This window comes from Mirounga angustirostris, unplaced genomic scaffold (genome assembly GCF_029215605.1).
Source record: "Mirounga angustirostris isolate CCGP_5_RB_7025 unplaced genomic scaffold, mMirAng1.0.hap1 SCAF_6, whole genome shotgun sequence".
Taxonomy (NCBI): domain Eukaryota; kingdom Metazoa; phylum Chordata; class Mammalia; order Carnivora; family Phocidae; genus Mirounga; species Mirounga angustirostris.
Genome location: NW_026991714.1, coordinates 37,735,717 through 37,755,658, shown reverse-complemented (window position 1 = coordinate 37,755,658; position 19,942 = coordinate 37,735,717). Strand labels below are relative to the sequence as shown.

General features: G+C 38.2%; 1 long non-coding RNA gene across 7 annotated transcripts in view; it reads left to right on the top strand.

Annotated features, from left to right (window-relative positions):
- Positions 1 to 209: 209 nt before the first annotated feature.
- The window catches only part of LOC123846109 (uncharacterized), a 119,209-nt gene continuing 99,476 nt past the window's right edge, over positions 210 to 19,942 (top strand). For 2 of the 7 annotated variants that reach the window (XR_006791190.3, XR_006791188.3), the window contains exons 1-3: positions 212 to 343; positions 8,650 to 8,784; positions 9,233 to 9,335. This is a non-coding gene — a long non-coding RNA (uncharacterized LOC123846109). Of the gene's footprint in view, positions 344 to 6,945; positions 6,993 to 8,649; positions 8,785 to 9,232; positions 9,336 to 19,942 lie in introns of those variants that run through there. The other 5 variants (XR_006791191.3, XR_008506273.2, XR_006791189.3 and 2 more) reach the window with 4 other exon arrangements.

Below are 19,942 nucleotides of genomic sequence, written 5' to 3'. Positions count from 1 at the left end.
CACCATCTCAACGGTCAACACTTCCCAGTACAAAGGATAGAAGATGGGCTCTGACCCCACAGTTGGCTGACTGCCGTCACCTCTCCAGACCTTTCACGATCCGACGCCTGGTCCCTTTAAGACATCGAAACTCAGTGAACGTTCTACGGGCGGCCTCGCGGCCTCCGCGAGGCGCGCTGACGTCACCCTTCGGGGAAACGGCTGACGTCAGCGCGTCCTCGGCGAGTGGGGCGGGGCCGTGACTCACCCGAACCGCGCCCCCCGCCCGCTGTCGAGCGCACGTGAGCGCGCGCCGCGCTGCTTTCTAAATTTAGCTCGGCGGCTTCGGTGGGGGTCGGGCGAGGTAAAGGGGGCCGAGGGGACCAGGCGGGTTGGGGGGGCGGCTGTCCCAGTCCCTGCTCGCCCCGTTGGCGGCCCTCCTGGAGGACGAGGGCCCGGCCGGAGGGTGGAGCGCGGGCGCCTCCCGACGCAGCGCCTCAAAGGCCTCCGCGTGCAAGCCCGGCCCCGTGTTCGCCCTGCCCCCGAGTAGGCGCTCAGTTAACTGGCAGCCAGAGTTCCCTTCTGCTCAGCGACTCGGGACTTCCCAGAGAGTCCAGAGTTCTGGAAAGTTCCCCGGTGGACGGGGTGCGGTGTGGGCTGAAGTCAGAACAGGCGCGGGGCCCGAGGCCGTCGGGGCCCAGCCCTCGGGGTCCACGTGGGGTCGTCACTCAGCGTTTTTGAATTCGGGGGGCCCGGGCGTGGCCGGAGTCGCCATCAGCGCTTGTTGGGGGGCCTCTCGGGACCCCCCACTTCCGAATTGGGCGGGGCAGTGAGAGGACCTGTTCCCTACGTGGCGGGCTGGGCGGTGGTCGTTCTAGGCTCAGCCCAGGCTTAGGGGCCTGAAGGTCACCTGGTGAGGAGACGATGCCACAGAACCCCAGGCTCTCCATCCCGAGCCCCCCGTACCAAGGTGACCTTCTAGGAAACATAAAAAAGAAAGTAGCGCCAGACACCTTGTGAAATAGACACTCCCCCGTTCTTTTGTTGGCGGAGGGAAAAGTTCTGGAAAGAAGCGCTGTCAGCGTAAAGTGAACTGAGATTTTGACTTTGCGGAGTGGTGGGACATGTCACGGTGACCTGCATTCTGTTGTTGGTGTGGCATCCTCAGGTTTCGCAGGGTTTGTCTCCGTAGGCAGCTTATAAAACAATGTTCATGAAGCTTTTGACCTTGCTAGGTGAAGGGTGTTGGATATTACAGAAAGGTAAAATATAATGATAAAGTGGGAAATGTCAAATGGTAATAAGGGAACGTTAACGGTTGGGCCGTTAAAATTTTATATTTCAAGTTTTCAAAGGCTGTAACCTTGAGTTTTTCCTGTGTTCTTTTCTTAGAAGTGGTGGGAAGTTAGTTGTGGAATAAAGGTAGCTTTGCAGATCATGACCTGAATGAATGACAGAAACCCCTAAATCCAAATGTGTAATTTTCATTTGTTTTCCAAAAATAACTACATTGGCCTTTGTAATTGGAGATTTTCAGATATAAATATGGAAACTGCAAGTGTTTAGGGCTTTATTCCCCATTCAGTATCCATCTTAACACAGTTTTAAAAGGAGGGACAGTTTAGGATCTAACGAATACGTCCAGAAGTAGGCATAGTTTTATATTGTTCGTATAGCAACAGAAGTCTCTTTGTCCTAATACCGTACAGTTGCTACCACATTTTCCTCAATGTAATGCCTATTTTGGGAGGGACTTAAATGGAGCAGGTGTGAATGATGATGAATCATGTTCTCAAACTGAGCTAATTTCCCTTTGTGTAGGTTATTGTTCTGTGTGTATGTAATGTATAAGAACCTTAACATAAACGTTCTCACGTTCAGAAATTAAGTTTTTTTAGTCCGGAAATTGAGTTTTTTCTTTTAAAAATACTTACCCTTGGAACGGACCACCTGCATCCTGTAGGAAGCCTGTTAACATTTCTGTAAAGTCCTCCTTGCCCCCAAGTTGTACCTGTTCTCTTAGAGCTATATCTGTCACTCACTAATTGTTCACTATGTTGATTGTTTGCTTACATGTTTGTTTCTCCCACTAGACTAAGCTCTTGGGACTGTGGACTGGACTGTCTTTGTATTTTTGGCATCTAGAACAGTGCTACCATGTAATAAGAGCTGTATTTTTCATAGTGTTTTGTTTCATTGAATAAATGTGGTGTTTCCCAAAGCAGATTGCAAATTTTGAGAAGGGAGAGTTCTTTATAGTTAAGGGGATTGAGCTTCAAACCAATATTGTTGCAGTAGGGGACACAGTTTCCTTCTTTTCCAAGCCCACCCTTTCCCAGTCCCACTACCACCCCCACCCCCACCCATGAGAAAGGAGACAAAATAAAAGTCAAACCCTAAATTATTTTGGGATCTAAGTAGGGTGGTGTACCTTTAGATTTGAGATGGTAGAACTTTGTCCTGCTCTCCAGGCCATAACTGTAATCCACACACTGGGTTAGTTAGGTCCTTGTCACAGGGAAGTTAGTCATTATCATTTTTTAAATAGGGGTGTCTGGATGGCTTGGTCGGTTAAGCGTCAGACTCATGATTTTGGCTCAGGTCCTTATCTCAGGGTTGTGGGATTGAGTCCCATGTCGGTCTCTCCACCGGACTTGGAGCCTGCTTGGGATTCTCTCTCTTCCTCTCCCTCTGTCCCCCCCCCCCCGCCCCCCAATTAGGAATTTCAGAAACTCTGCGTCTTCTGTGGATAGTTAAGCCTGGTTGCTAAATGGAATGTTTACACTGAAATAGATTTGGTTTCCGCACAGTACTTCATACCTACCCTGAGAGAAGATTTAAGGATATAAAATGAAGAGATTTACTCTCTCCCTTAAAAGTTACCATGGTCAAAGAGCGGGGGATTTTTACCATCAAACTTTACTAGCCAGAACTCAGCAAGCTGGAATTGATGCCACACTCAATTTTACAAAAGGCTGATGAAAAAATAAGTTGCTACCAAAGATCTAGTTTTGAAAATACATACATAGTATGTTACAGTGGTTACTGATATTTTCAGCAATAACTAGTACCTCTGCAAAATCCCATCAGAAGGTCCACATTTTAATATCCACTGTGTTTAATTAAGTCAAGAAAGAGTGATATGTATTTGGAAGATTTTTAACGAGATTTTAATTAGGGTTTTAGAAGGTGGTTCAGCTACATTTTCCCACACAAAGAGTTCCGTGAGTGTGATGAAACACAGAAAGTAACTGTCATGAAAACAGAAGAAAGAAAGCTAGGAGGAAAGACCCAAGGGACACTTTGCTATTGGCTAGGTTCAGCGTGGACAGTTCCTATTCACTTTCATACCACCCTCCTCACCATTTTTAGGCACTGTTTCACCTGGATTTTTTTCTCAAAATAGAGTCTTCTATAATAATATAAAAATAACAACTTCCATTTGTTGAGCACTATGTGCCAGGCCCTGTGCCCAATGCTTTATAAAATTATTTCAGTTAGTATTATATATGTGTATATAAGAGATTTATTATAAAGAATTGGCTCACATGTGTATGGAGGTTTGCACCTCCTGAGATCTGCAGCGTGAGTTGGCAAACTGGAGACCCGGGAGAGCCAATGGTATGGTTCTGTTCTAAGTCCAAAGGCAGGAAGAATTTGCTCTCACTGAGGGAGAGTCCGTCTTTTAATTTTTACAGGCCTTCAACTGACTGGATGAGGCCCACCAATGTTATAGAGGGCAGCTACTTAATCTGCCAATGTAAATATTAATCTCATCCAAAAACATCCTCACAGAAACGCTCAGAATAATGTTTGACCAAACATCTGACCACCCTATGGCCCAGTCAAGTTAATAAATTTGTTAACCATCACAGACCTATTGATTTCCAAAGCTCAAGGGATGTGAACCCACGTCCCATAATGTTATGCCACAATGTCTCCTTCTCACTCTAGGATTCACAAAGTAGCTTTAACCCTGGGCCTTTACCCCCTTATCTGGAATGTCTATCAAAGTTCATCGCACTCACACCCGATGAACACACCTAATTAGGGCAGGTGTTTAAATACCAGTAACCAACTCAGAATCCCCTCCCCCAGTAGCACATACAACATAGCCACTTCCTTAGGATAACTCTCTAGCTTTCAAATTCTATTCCAAACTTTGTGATTTTCTATTCACATAACCCTTTAATTCCCTCCACACTAGCAAATCTTACCTGACTCCTTGTTCAGTCCCCTTCATGTCCTCTTTGAAGAGCACCAAGCCAGTGAGCCCACGACCTTCCCTTCTCTTGGGTGCCTCCTTAGGACCAGTCTTTGCTATTGCTTACTCTTGACTCACTCCTGCCTTAATTGTCATTGTCATTTTAGAACTCTGACCTCTCCACCCTCTCCCCCCAACACAAGCAACTGTCACTGCAAGGACTTCACTTGGTTGAGTTTCAGACTGGTGAACCTACCTCCCAGAGATAGCTGATACAAAAATACTTCCATGATCTATGTACTTTTAATAAATACTGTTTACTCAATTTATTTGATCACAATTTTGGAAAGAATAAGAATTCTTAGAGTAATATTTTTTTGCTTAGTTGGCACTATTCTGTTACATGCTAGGACACCTAGGACACCTTTTGTAGGTATCATGGATGTCCTGACACCAGCATTTTTTCACAAACAGCCTCAGAGCATTTGTTCTTAGCAAGTTAGTTGTCCTTTAATATCCAGAATGTAGTCATTCCCAGCAAAGTAATGCTTTGAATACTTTCTCAGGTTTTTATGCAGTTTTTCATTGTTATATATTAGTAAAGTTAAAAACATTAGAGAACACTTAAACACATGAACAAAATCAGATTTTATTGGTATTCAAAAGATATAGTGGAGCCTGTCTAGCTTTTAAAACTGAAAATGTTGGGGCACCTGGGTGGCTCAGTCGGTTGAGTGACGGACTCTTGATTTCTGCCCAGGTCATGATCTCAGGGTCATCGGGCTCCACCCTGGGTGTGGAGCCTGCTTAAGATTCTCTCTCTCCCTATGCCCCTCCCCCAACCCCCTCCCTCCCTAAACAAAAACAAAAACAAAAAAACAACTGAGAATGTTAAGATGGCTATTGGGAGAGGGCAGTTGTTACAGATGTTATAGATATTAGCACTTAAGGTATTTTTCATTCTTCTAAAGGTTAATTTACCAAACACATTGGGCATTTTTATTACAGTCACAAATAAAAATACACTTTGCTTCCATATTAGAAAAAAAGTCCGGTGTGTATTTTTTGATAAATGACATCTGCCACAATTATATTCATTTAATCAAAATGAAAAAGTTCTGTTACACAAGTACCTTTGTTCCAGAGTTTCCAGGGCTTGGAATTATATTAGCCCTCTTAATTTAAACTGACTTGGTTGGCTTTGGTGTGTCTGATAGAATAAGAACAGAGGGTATTCAAGTTGAGATCCTAAAAATCTAAGTTGTTACGTTTGATGTGTAATTTAGTATTGTTTTACCAGCCAGATTCCAGTGACTTTGGTCTCTAAAACAATTATGAGGCTGGGCCCTTTGTAAATGGTTTCTTGGATGCTTTTTCATCTATTGAAAACTTAATAAAGAGGAGACATCACTTAATTACCCCTTCCTGTGTTCTTAATAGTGTTGTTATCTTTTTAAATCCAGGTTTGTTGAAAACAGTCATGTCTTTTCCTTTGCCTTTTTTAGAAGCAGAGCTACAATTATGTTTTAGGACACAATGGAATCTATCAATTAATAGAGCTAACAGATAATTCTTTGTCTTTAACTATTAAATGTAGAATTTCCAGCATATTATGTAAGCAGCATTTATGGTGATATTCTGGAAATTTAAATAATTGAAATTTTTAACAGATTTAGATTATTTTGTTTGAGATTTTAAAAAATATTATAGGGGTGCCTGGGTGGCTCTGTCGGTTAAGCATCTGCCTTCGGCTCAGGTCATGATCCCAGGGTCCTGGGATCGAGCCCCAGGTTGGGCTCCCTGCCCAGCGGGAGTCCACTTCTCCCTCTCCCTCTGCCTGCTGCTCCCATTGTTTGTGCTCTCTATCTCTCTGTCATATAAATAAATAAAATCTCTAAAAAAAATATAGAGAACATTGCCTTAGTGACATTATGGTTATAATAAAGATTTTGCGATCCAAATCCTTACTTTAAAAAAAGAACTAAAAACATTTTTCTTATATCCTATTTTAAAATGTTGATATTATTATATTGAATTATATAAAATCCAATTGGATTATTAGTGTTATAAGTAAATACAAAAAAATTACAAGATCTGCTTCAATCATGTAAATAAGATTTGTTTTACACCTAAATTGTAAACTGTATTTTAAATTTTATTTTATTTTTAGCTGGGTAGTTAAGATTTCAGGCTTTTTTTTTTTAAGTCAAGTTTACTGAGGTGACTTACATGCAGAAAAATGTATTCTTTTAGGTGTGAAGTTCTATGAATTCTGACAAACACAGCCATATAAGCATTACCACAATCAAGAGAGAACATTTCTACCACCCCAGAAAGTTCACTTGTGCCCCTTTTAGTTAATTCATTATCCTGAAAATAAAATTTTAAATAAAATAAGACTTTTAAAAACATGCCTGGTACACAGGCCTTGGGCCATTATTATTGTACACCAGATTATAACTTTAGTGGGAAGGCAAATGTAACTGAAACAAACCTAAGTTTTGAATATATTACTCTAAAATGATTCGATAGAAGTGTTCAAAACAAAGTGAAGGATTGATTTTATTGTTTTATTCCATCTCCTTGATGTATGTTTACCTTTCTTCACCCTACATCCATCTCAAACATCTTTTTTTTTTTTTTTAAAGATTTTGTTTATTTGTCAGAGCGAGTGAGAGAGCACAGCAGGGGCAGCGGCAGGTGGAGAGAGAAGCAGGCTCCCTGCTGAGCAAGGAACCCAATGTGGGACTCAAACCCTGGGATCATGATCTGAGCCGAAGGCAGACGCTTAACCCACTGAACCACCCAGGTGCCCCTCCATCTCAAATATCTTGATGTAACTAAATCCTTAAGGCATTTTCTTTTGCTAGCTTGTATTTTAGTCTTTTCAGTGAATATTAAAAGTGGAATATTGTCTCTGCCCTTCTGAAATAAGCAAGTTAAGAGCAAGAACAATGTCATCTTCATTGTTTATTACCATCTCTTCCATACAAAAAAAGCCTAATACTTATTAAATGATGGAATTTTCTTTGTTCCAAGCTGAGCAGAGAGGGGTTTGAGAATGACTAGGATTTTCTCCAATAAACATTGATAGTGTTGGTAGTGCTAGGTTAACACTTAAAGCTCAGTTTAAAACCTAGATTTTAGAGTTAGATCTAAATTTCTTTCATCCTTTTTTTAAATTGAAGTATAGTTGACGTACAATGTTATATTAGTTTCAGCTCTGCAACTCACTAGTGATTTGACACTTCTATACACTGTCCTGGGCTTACCACCATAAGTGAAATTGCCATCTGTCACCACACAACATTGATTACAGTGTTATTAACTATATTCCCTAGGCTGTGCTTTTTATCTCCTTGACTCATTTGTAACTGGAAATTTGTATCTCTTAATTCCCTTCACGTATTTTGCCCAACCCCCCCCAACCCCCTCCGCTCTGGCAACCACCAGTAATGTTCTCTGTATTTATGAGTCTGTGTCTGGTTTTTTTTGTTTGTTTGTTTGATTGCTTACTTGTTCATTTGTTTTTTAGATTCCACATATAAGTGAGATCATACGGTATTTGTCTTTCTGTCTTACTTATTTCACTTAGCATAATACCCTCTAGTTCTACCAATGTTGTAAATGTCAAGATCTCATTCTTTTTTATACCTGAGTGATATTCCAGTGTGTGTATTTGTGTGTGTGTGTGTGTGTATACGTATGTACACCACATCTTTATCCATTCATTTATCAGTGAACATTTAGGTTGCTTCGATAAGTTGGCTATTGCAAATAATGCTGCAATAAACATAGGGGTGCATATACCTTTTCAAATTTGTAGTTTTGTTTTCTTTGGGTAAATATCCAGTGGAATTACTGGATCATATGGTATTTCTATTTTTAATTTTTTGAGGACCCTCCATACTGTTTTCCATAGTGGTTGTACCAGTTTACATTCCCACCAGCAGTGCACGAGGGTTCCCATTTCTCCACATCTTCACCAACACTTGTTATTTCTTGCCCTTTTGATGCTAGCCATTCTGACAGGCATAAGGTGATATCTCATTGTGGTTTTGATTTGCATTTCCCTGATGATTAGTGATGCTGAGCATCGTTTCATGTGGACCTACATTTGAATACTGACTTTATCATTTATTTGGCTATAAAACTTTAGGCAAATTCATTTCTATGAGCATCAGTTTTCCTATCTATAAAATCACAATAAAAAAACAAAATTCATTAGAACTGCTATGAGGAGGGATTTGAGATTAAAGCACCTGGCAGAGAGTCTTGCTCATAGCCCAATCCTTTCAACTTGAAATCTTAAGGTATTTTAACTCAGGTACCACAGCTGTCTATGGTGGAGGAGAGAATTAGCTTTTAGAATGCAGATGGGGGTGGCTGGATCTGACCTGTGGGCTCAAGCAGTGTAATTACCCTCCCAGTTTGTGTTTTGGTTAATTACAGATTTTCATTTACAGGATTTTCTTGGAGGAAAGAAAGAAGAGTGGCAATGGTGAAGAGAAAGGAAACCAGATGGGGAAATTGAGAAAGGGAGAGATATTGACTGAATGAATGATGAATGAATGAGCAAACAGAGCAAGGCACCAAAAAGGGTTAGTAATATTATCCCATATAAGCCAGCTTGGCATATGGCATCTAGAATACAAAAGGAAAGGAGTAAGGAAGTTATACAAACAACATGGAAAAAAAATAGGTATCTAAATATTTTGAAAAATATACACTGAAAACTCCAAAGTTTCCCTTTATACAGTGTTACTTTGTATATATTATATAGTATTAAGGTTCAGAAAACTGGTTCAGTTATTTACCTGCTCTGATTTCCTAAAGTTGTTAAATAATTTGATCAGTACAATGGCATTAGGATAGCTAAATTATAAACATAATGAAACAAAGAATGCTACTTTTTAAATGCCCAATAAGCCCAGATAAAAAAAGACTTTTCTATGGCCAGCCAAACTCTCCAGGGTAAAGGTAGAATAAAGACAATTTCAAATAAGCGAGATCTCAAAAAAAATTATTTCTCATTTGCTCTTGTCTCAGGAAGCTGCTAGGGGGCTGCTCTGTCAAAATGAGAGAATAAACCAAGAGGAAGGTGTCAGATCCTGGAACCAGGGGCTCCAACCAGTGTTGCAGAGGAATAAAGGTAACTTTCAAAAGTATTACTAACACAGAAGATTAAAATAAAAATTGAAGGAGTACAGGTGAAAGGAAAAATTAGTTAAGAAAATAGAAGCTAAGAAATAAGAGGAAGAGAAACACATACTCTGAACCTGTTTCAAGAATGAGATGGCAAATCTGGCCCTTAAGTCTCCTAGCATCCAAAGCAAAAGGGAAAGTAAGCTCACTTGCAAGTTCTGTAATTCCTTAAGATAAAAACAAAGTGGTTGTTTCCCAAAAGACTTATTGTAGATCTTATAAAAAGGATCCTTCGCTCTTAATTTTATCCCCACAATAGAATATTGTGTTTCATATGACTTTCTTAGAGTGTACTTTACAGCCCCAAAGCATTATTAAGTAAAGACAATTCTGTAAGGACTCAGGAGTACTCTCCAAGATGAATCAAGAGCATGTGAATGGCTGGTCAGGTTATTATTAATTGACATCCCATTAAACTTCATGGGAGGCTAGAAGGAGGTTGGTAGGTTAGTCTGTTATCCTGGACAATTTAGCTCTTTCCCCGAACTAGCCCCCTTAAAGCAAAACAAGTTCTCTTAACTGCACTTGTCCTCAGTAATAGGCAGTTTAGCAACTGTCTGGATGTTGGAGCATGTTCATTTGGGGGTCTCGTGCCCCACCCCAAATGGTTCATCAGAGTATGCTGTCCTATCTCAGTTTCTGAGAGAAATTTTGATAAACGCAATTTTCTCTAATGCGTTACATTTCCACTAATGTTTTAGTACCTTTAGACTGGATTTTCTGGCTCTCCCATTAATCTAACTCTCAGTACAATCTAGATAGAAAACTTTCTGATTGCCCTGTTTCTTCACCAGGTAACATTCAGGATATCATGTCCATCAAGCAATCTTTCATAAGCATTTATTTCCTATAACCAGACTTATATTAATAATTAAGATTGCATTTAGTTAGAAGCTATAGTTTGGACAACTGACTAGAATTTTCAGTTACCTATCACATATCATCCCCCTAACCACTGATGAGAATTTACAACACCACGTGTACAGTTGTCAGTTTTGAAAAATTCAACCCCTTTTGCTTTCATCTGATAGATTTTCCATTAAGAATTATTTTTAATAATTCTTATTATATCATATCTTACATTATTATAATAATAATTCTTAATGGAAAATCAAGCATAATTTTTATAACTCCTTGAGTGTTTGCCATTATTTAACCTATAGTTCACTGGTTATTGAATAAACCTTAGAAAGAAGTGTATTTTTTAAATAGCTTTTGAACCAACCTTTAGAAAGATAAAAGTTTTTGCTATTAATCTCTTTTGTGTCTAGCAGAGTATGTTTATTTACACATAAATAACTAAATCTCTCTGACACCCTAAAATTTGAAACCTTAAAAGTAGACTTCTCTTTGTACAGTACTATTACCTGCTCTTTTCCAGGAAGCTAATTAATAGGATTATACTTCAAAATAATAAACTGCCTCCCTGCCACTTATAGGTCAGTTATTACTATGGTAGCATTTCTGCTGTCTTTAATAGAGTCTAGAAATGCTTGAAACTGAAGACTAGAAAATACGGTGGTAGCCTAATAGAGTCCATGGTGACATTTTTATTCCGACCCGAAGTGAATTTCCATATATTAAATAAAAATTCAGCGAAACAATATTTCTTCTCTCTTAAATCAACATTTGTCATTGCTGCAAAAATATATCTAACCAGTTCTTTTATTTTTTTATGACTGTTGTTAATTTTTGCTCTTTTTAAAAATAGAAAAATATTTTTATCAAACTTGATATGATTTAGAAGCAATGATCTCTGAAATACTGAATGATGTATTTTTATAAATAAAACTGTCATAAATTTAGAAATCAGTTTTGTAAGTGAGAAAATATCACAGATGTTGAAGAGGATATTTTTTCATAAAAAATTTCTAAATTTAGGCAAATTATTTTGACTCTAGAAAAATCTATACAAAAAGAATTTTCAGAAGTGATATTGGCAAGATGGCAAAGTAGGAAGCCCTGGATCCTGCTTCCCTCACAAACACACCAGCTCAGCAACAATTCATGAACAAATTCATTTTATGTAAAATCTAGAGACTAATTGAAAGGCTCTTGCATCCTAGGTGAATATGAAACCATACTCACCAAAGCCAGTAGGGAGATTCAGGACCCCTTTTCACCAGAGTCCCTGCTCCCAGCACAATGCCATATAATCAGGAGGAGAACCCCTAACTCCCAGCTTCTCCTAGGGAAGGGAGAGTTTGGTTTATGCATCTAGCACCCTGGAATTTCCCAGGGAGCTCCCAGAGGACTGGTTCTGTCTTGTAAGTCTTAGAACTCTGATGGGTCCAGCATAATCTAGCCACCTGAGGGAGAATGGAAACAGCAGCTTTGGTTGGTAGATGTCATAGATCTTCCTTCCTGCTAAGCACAAAGTGAACAGATGTCAGTCTTGGAGCTCTGATGAGTCTGGTGCTATCTAGCACCTCGGGGAGAATGGGGACTGTGGTTTGGACTGATAGATACAATAGCTTCCTCACACCTGACTTAGCACAGAGCAAGTAGACAAAAACCACAGCTTCCTGCTTCTCCCTGTGGAGGGAAAGAGTTGATAGAGGCTCCCCAAATCCTGGGCAGGGTTGATAGGTGGGAGTCTTCTCTTATACAAGGTCAGTCCATGAAGACTGGTGCAGGTGCCTGCTTTGCTCAGCGTACAGACACCAACACAGACAAAGAAAATGAAGAATCAGGCAAAGGTGTTCCAAACAAAGAAGGAAAATAAATTTCTAGAAACTGACTCTAATGAAATGGAGTTATAGGATTTACCTGACAGAATTCAAAATAACTGTCATAAAGATGCTTTTTGAGGTCAAGAGAAAAATGCATGAACAAAGTGGGAATTTCAACAAAAATATAGGCAATATTAAAAAGTACCAAACAGAAATCATGGAGCTGAAGAACACAATAACCAAACTGAAAAATTCACTAGAAGGGTTTAATAGCAGACTAGATCAAACAGAAGAGTCTGTGAACTTGAAAACAAGTCATTGGAAATAATTCAGTCAGAGGAGCAAAAAGAAAAAGAATGAAAGAGAGTGAAGAAAACTTAAGGGACATCATCAAACAGTAATATATGCATTATGAAAGTCCCAGAGAAGAGAGGGAGAGAGAAAGGATCAGAAAGCTTATGCAAAGAAATAATGTCTGAACAAACCTGTGGAAGGAAATGGACATCCAGAGCCAAGAAGCTCCCAAAACACTAGTTAAGATGAATGCAAGGAAATCCACACTGAGACACACAATCAAACTGTCAAAAGCAAAGACAAAGACAATTTTGAAAGCAACAAGAGAAAAGCAACTTGGCATGTACAAGAGAACCCTCATAGGACTATCAGTGGATTTTTCAGCAGAAACCTTGCAGACCAGAAGGGGATAGAATGACATATTTAAGGTGTTAAAAGAAAAAAAAATGCCAACCAAGAATACTGTACTCAGCAAAATTGTCCATCATAAAGGAAGGAGAAATAGACTTTCCCAGACAAAAGTTCAAGGAGTTCATCACCACTAGCCCTGCCTTAGGAGAAATGCTAAAGAGAATTCTTCAAGTTAAAAGGATGCTAAATAACAACATAATAGCATAAGATAGTATGGAACTTTGGTGAAGGTAAATATATGGACAAATACAGAACATCATATTACTATAATGGGTAGTGGGTAAATCAATTTTAATTCTAGTATAGAAGTTAAAAGACAAAAGTATTAAAAGTAAATATACCTAAAAATATGTTAAAAGATGCACAACATGAATGCATGTAAATTGTGACAACAGTAACATAAAGTATTGGGGGAGAAGTTGAAGTTTAGAGTTTTTATATGTAATTGAACTTAAGTTGTTAAAATGGACCATTACAGGGGCACCTGGCTGGCTTAGTTGGAAGACCATGCAACTCTTGATCTCAAGATCACAAGTTCAAGCCCCATGTTAGGTATAGAGATAACTTAAAAATAAAATCTCTTTTTAAAAAAATAGACTGTTATAACTATAAATATTTTATGTAAGCTCCAAGGTAACCCCCATACATGCATACAAAATCCCTATAGTAGTTACACAAAAGAAAAAAAGAAAGGAATTAAAACATACCAATGCAATATATTTAGATAGACATATATATAGACATATAGATAGATACAGAGAGAGACATATAGAGACTATATATCCATATAGATATGTATGTATATCCATATATACACGGGAAAACAAGAGGTAAAAACAGACAAGAGGAGTACAAGACTAATAGAAAATAACTAACACAATGGCAATAGTAAATTCTTCCCTATCAATAATTAAATGTAAATGGATTGAATTCCCTATCAAAAGGCATAGAGTGGCTGAATGGATAAAAAACAAAACAAAACAACAACAACAAAAAAAGACCCAACAATATACTGTCTACAAGAAACTCACTTTAGATTTAAGGACACATATATGCTAAAAGTAAAAGGAAGAAAAAGATACTCCATGTAAATGGTAACCAAAAGAGTATAGAGGTGGCTATGCATGTATTAGAAAAAATAGATTTTAAGTCAAAAAATGTCCCGAGACAAAGCACATCATATAATGATTGAAGGGTCAATCCACCAGGAAGGTATAACAATTATATATGCATACAACATCCTAGCACTTAAATATATAAAACAAACATTGATAGAAATGAGGGGAGAAATACATAGAGATCCAGTAATAATAGGAGATGTCAATATCCTACTTTCAATAATGGATAGAACATCCAGATAGAAAATCAATAAGGAAACAGAGGATTTGAACAACACTGTTGACCAAATGGACCTCATAGATGTTATACAGAACATTCCACCCAAAGCATATACCTTCTCAAGTGCATACAGATCTTTCTTCAGGATAGATCACACATTAGGTCACAAAACAAGTCTTAGGAAATTTAAGAAGATTGAAATCATATCAAGTATCTTTTCTGACTACATGGAATGAAACTAGAAGTCAATGGCAGAAGGAAAACTGGAAGAAAATGCACAGATATGTGCAAATTAAACAACACACTCTTGAACAACTACTGGGCCAAAGGAGAAATCAAAAAGGAAATTAGAAGTACCTCAGGACAAACAAAAATGAAAACACATCATACCAAAACTTATGGAAATCAGCAAAAGCAGGGACATTCATAGTGATAAACATCAAAAAAGAAGAAAGATATCAAATAAACAACCTAACCTTATACTTCAGGGAGCTAGAAAAAGAAGAACTAAGCCCAAAGTTAGCATAAAGAAGGAAATATCAAAGATTTGAGCAGAAATAAAATAGAAAACAGAAAAAGATACAAAAATGAATAAAACTAAGAGTTGTTTTTTTGGAAAGATAAACAAAATGGATGAATTAGACCAAAGAAAAAAGGGAAGCCTCACATAAAATCAGAAATGAAAGAAAAGACATTACAACTGATACCACAGAAATTAAAAGGATCATAAGAGACCACTGTGAGCAGTTATAAACCAACAAACTGGATAACCTACAGGACATGGATAAATTTGTAGAAACATACAGCCTATCAAATTGCATCATGAAGAAGTAGACAGTCTGAACAGACTTATAACCAGTATGGACATTGAATCAGTAATCTAAAACTTCCTAACAAAAGCCCAGGACAAGATGGTTTCACTGGAGAATTCTGTAACATTTAAAGAAGAATTAATACCAATCCTTCTCAAACTCTTGCAAAAACCTGAAGACTAGGGAATACTTCCAAACTGATTTTATGAAGCCAGCATCACCCTTACACCAAAGCCAGATGAAGATACCACAAGAAAAGGAAACTACATGCCAAGGCTCCTAATGAGTATAAATGCAAAGATCATCAACAAAATACTAGCAAGCCGAATCCAGCAGCATGGAAATAAATCCACACATATACCGTGAACTGGTCTTTGACAAAGGTGCCAAGAACACACAGTGGGGAAAGGATAGTGTCTTTAACAAATGGTGCTGAAGAAACTGGATATCCACATACAAGAGACTGAAATTGGACCCTTTTCTTGCACCATACACAGAAATCCACTCAAAATGGATTAAATACTTAAACATAAAACCCCAAACTGTAAAACACTTAGAAGAAAGAAGAAGGGAAAGGTTTCATCACATTGACCTTGGCAATGATTTAATGAATATGACACTAAAAGCACTGACATCGAAAACAAAAAATAAAGAAGTGGGACTACATTGAACTAAAAGTTTCTGCACAACAAAGGAAACAATCAACAGAGTGAAAAAGCAACCTGTGGAATGAGAGAAAATATTTGCAAACCATGTAACTGATAAGAGGTTAATCTCCAGAATATACAAGATGGCTCGTTTAGGTGTCAGCTTGACTGGGCTCAAGGATGCCCAGATATCTGGTAGAACATTATTTCTGGGTATGTTTGTAAAGGTGTTTCTGGAAGATCTAAGTATTTGAATCAGTAGACTGAGTAAAGAAGATCCACCTTCACCAAAGTGCCCAGGCATCATCCAATCCATGGAGGGCCTGAACAGAGCAAAAATGTGGAGGAATGGTGAATTTTCTCTCTTCTTGAGCTGGGACATCTATTTTCTCCTGCTTTTGGGTGTCAGAGCTCATGGTTCTTGGGTCTTGAAACTCTAAGCCTTATACCATAGGTTCCCCTGGTTCTCAGGACTTTGAACTCCTACTGAATTATACCGCTGACTTTACTGGTTCTCCAGATTGCAGATGGCAGGTTGTAGGACTTCTCAGCCTCCATAACCATGTGAGCCAATTCCTATAATGAATTTCTTCTTGTATACACACACACACACACACACACATACATATAAATACATACATACATATATAAATTGATGCAGTTTTTTCTGGAGAATCCTGACTTATACAATATATAAGGAAGTCCTACAACTCAATAGTAAAAAGAAAAAAAAGATAAACCACCACCAACAACCTAATAATTGGATTAGAAAATACATTAAGGACTTGAATAGACATTTTTCCAAAGAAGACATAAAAATAGCCAACTGGTATATGAAAAAATGCCCAGTGCCACTAATCATTAGGGAAAAACAAATGAAAATCATGATGACATACCACCTCATGCCTTTCAGAGTGCCTATTATCACAAAACAAAAGATGAGTGTTGGTGAGAATGTGGAGAAATTGGAACTTTTGCATACTTTTGGTGGGAATGCCAAATGGTGCAGCTGCTTTGGAAAACAGAATGGGGGTTCCTCAAAAAATTCCCAGGAGAAGTACCATATGGTTCAGCAATCCCATCCTGAGTATCCAAAAGAATTGAAATCAGGATCTCAAAGAGATATTAGCAGTGCTATGTTCATTGCAGCACTATTCACAATAGCCAAGATATGGCAAGAGCCTAAACTTGTCCATCAACAGATGAATGACAGTATGTGGTGTATACATGCAATGGGATACTATTCAGCCTTAAAGAAGGGAATTCTGCAATATGCGATAATGTGGATGAATCTTGAGAACATTATGCTAAGTGAAGTAGGTCAGTCACAGAAAGATAAATACTGAACAATTCCACTAATATGATATATCTGAAATAGTCAAGTTAATAGAATCAAGGAGTGGAATGGTGGTTGTCAGGGATTGGGGAGAAGGGGAAATAGGGATTTACTAATCAATAAGGCAAAACATTTGTTAGGTAAGATGAATAAGCTCCAAGGATCTGCTGTACAATGTTGTACCTATAGTCAACAATAACGTACATTTAAATTTTTGTTGAAAGCATAGATCTTACCAGTATTTTGGAATGAATCAAGACTCTCTTACTCTTTCTCTTGCAGTCTCTGTTTCATACCCTTGAATGGGCATGGTCTGTTTTTGTCTATATGCTTGGTGTGGTTGGTGTACCTGGTTTGTGTGTGTGTGTGTGTGTGTGTATCTGTGTGTAATATGAATGTTTCAATAAGGTACCTGCTTCTTCACACCCACCTTCTCCTCCATCTTTGTACCCTAGGATCAGAACAATTTGAGGGATGGTCATTGTTTTCCCACACCTTTCATAAAGGAAGTGTCTTTATATAGCTTAGGTGTACACCAAACATTTTCCTCAAGTAAAGATATATGATCCCCTTGTATTAGATTTATAATTTCATAGAATTAGTAGAGGAAAAAGAGAAACAAAATCATTTTTATTTATTTATTTTTATTTTTTATTTATTCATTTATTTGAGAGAGTGAAAGAGAGAGAGCACATGAGAGGGGGGAAGGTCAGAGGGAGAAGCAGGTTCCCCGCTGAGCAGGGAGCCCGATGTGGGACTCCATGTGGGACTCGATCCCGGGACTCCAGGATCATGACCTGAGCCGAAGGCAGTCACTTAACCAACTGAGCCACCTAGGCGCCCCACAAAATCATTTTTAAAAGAGGGGTAGGCATAGGATGGGCAAACATCAGGCCACTGGAAATAAACACTCTGTGGGAGGAGGGGCCAGGTAACGGAGCATTGACTTAGGAGCCGTGGAGTGAGACCTAGATGAGTCCCTGGGCCCCTATTTGTTCCTCATCTGGAAAATGAGGGGGCTCAGTGACCTTTAAGATTCCTTCCACTTCTGTGGTTCTGTGCTTTAAATGACTCTTAGACAACAGAGTATTTGAATTGCCAAAACTTAAGCCTTAGCCTTTTTTTGCTTTGCTCTATTGTGCCTTCACTCCATCATTGTGATGGAAACATGAGTCTTTCAGAATTTCATTTTTCAGATGGGAGTCTGAACTGGGTGACTTTGGGTCATGTGATAGATTGCCTAACCTCATTTTAGGCGGCTTCCTTGGATCATCCTATGTTTAGGAGAAAAACAAGCTAGTCCCTTCAGAACAAAAGAGCTTATTCTACATCACTATTATGTTGGCCCAATCAGTTATTCCCTAAATTTTTCAGCCAGATTAAATGGAGTAATTTCACTTTTTATATTTTCCCCCCATTTCTCTCTTATTCTCAAACAAACCTGTGTTTTTTAGAACAACTGCAAAATAAATTCACTTTACTGGCCAAGTGGCAGGGTATAAGTTCTCATCATAATTCCCTTTATCCTCCACTGGGAACTCCCAAGTGTCGTTCCCTTTCCGACGTTAAGAGCACTCTCCTGGATTCTCGCTGTTAACCCACCTCTTTTCCACCCTGAATACCGGATCTCTGCTCCTTCCATTAGCATTTTAAAGGCTTTGAGGGATGGATCCTCAGGCAAAACACAAGAATACCAAACATTGCCCAACTCTCTACACATATTAATTCTAGTTTTTCAAGCAGAAAAATGAATGTATATGTAAACAAATTCAGACAGTGGAAGAAGTAAATCTTTTTTTACACTCCAGACCCTAAGTCTTTCTTCCCAGAAGTAATACTTTTGAGTTTTCTGCCACAATTAATATTTTTCAAATTAACCATATATTATCTTTGGTTTGAGTTACCTTCTCTAAATGAAAATTACTGGCTTGTTGCTTTTAAGCTGTATACACAAATTGATTTATTATCATTGTTTAACACCTTTACATGCTCTACTTTAATATTTAAGAAATGTAGAATATAAAAATCAAAATTATATTAGAAATGAAAAAGGATTAAAGGAACACCAAACTGAAAGCAAAGACTTGGTTTGGGTACAGACTCCACCCTGTAAATCAAGTAATCTGTAAGAGCCGTCCACTCTAAATTCTGTAATTCTGTGACTTTCTACACCTACATTTATATTTACGTGACCAAATACTCCATGATCACAATCACAAATTCGTGTGATTCTTCTGTTAATGAAAGGGAGGAAGGAAACATTTTTTGAGAGCCTAATATACCCCAGCTCTGGGGTTAATGATAGATAACTACCTCATTTCGTTTTTAAAGAACTTTAGGAGATAAGCTTGTTCTATGTGTGATACAATGGAAATATCTTCAGGATAAATTGAAATGTTAAAAAAAAAAAAGGTAAAATTCAGATTAGCACGTATGGCATAACCCCATTGATTTAAAAAAAAAAAAAAAAGTCCTATATATGCCTAGAAAAATTCTGGAAAGTTCCACAAGAAAATGTTAACAGTGGTTAACTCCGGTAAATGTTACTGGGGGTAAGAATAAAGAGAAAGATTTTTACTTTCATTTTATATCTTTTTGCACTTTTTTTTCAAAACCAAGAGCGGGTATTAACCTGGTTCTTATATCCCCTTTAGGAGAAAGGAAATAAGAGAAGACTTTGAACAGCCAAGAGAATCAGTATTTGTAGTACAACTTATTGTTTTCTTCATGTGATCAAAATGATATTTTAAGTAAAAGAAAAGATAGTTGCCTAAGTATAGATAAACGCATAAGGTTGTTTTTTTGTTGTTTTTTGTGGGGGGTTTTGGGGAGCTAGAGGGGAGACCCTAAGTTGTCTTTGTTCTGCTGTTGGAATCTAACTTCCAGCTTTTTGGCAAATGCGGCTCAGAGATAGATGGATGTGGGGTGAGATAAAGACCTGCATGTGTAGTATGATGTAATCACAGGATTTAGTTCTGATTGCACGGAGTAAGATTTATTCATTTCTTTATTCTTCTTTACTTTTGTGTATAAAGTGTGTTTTG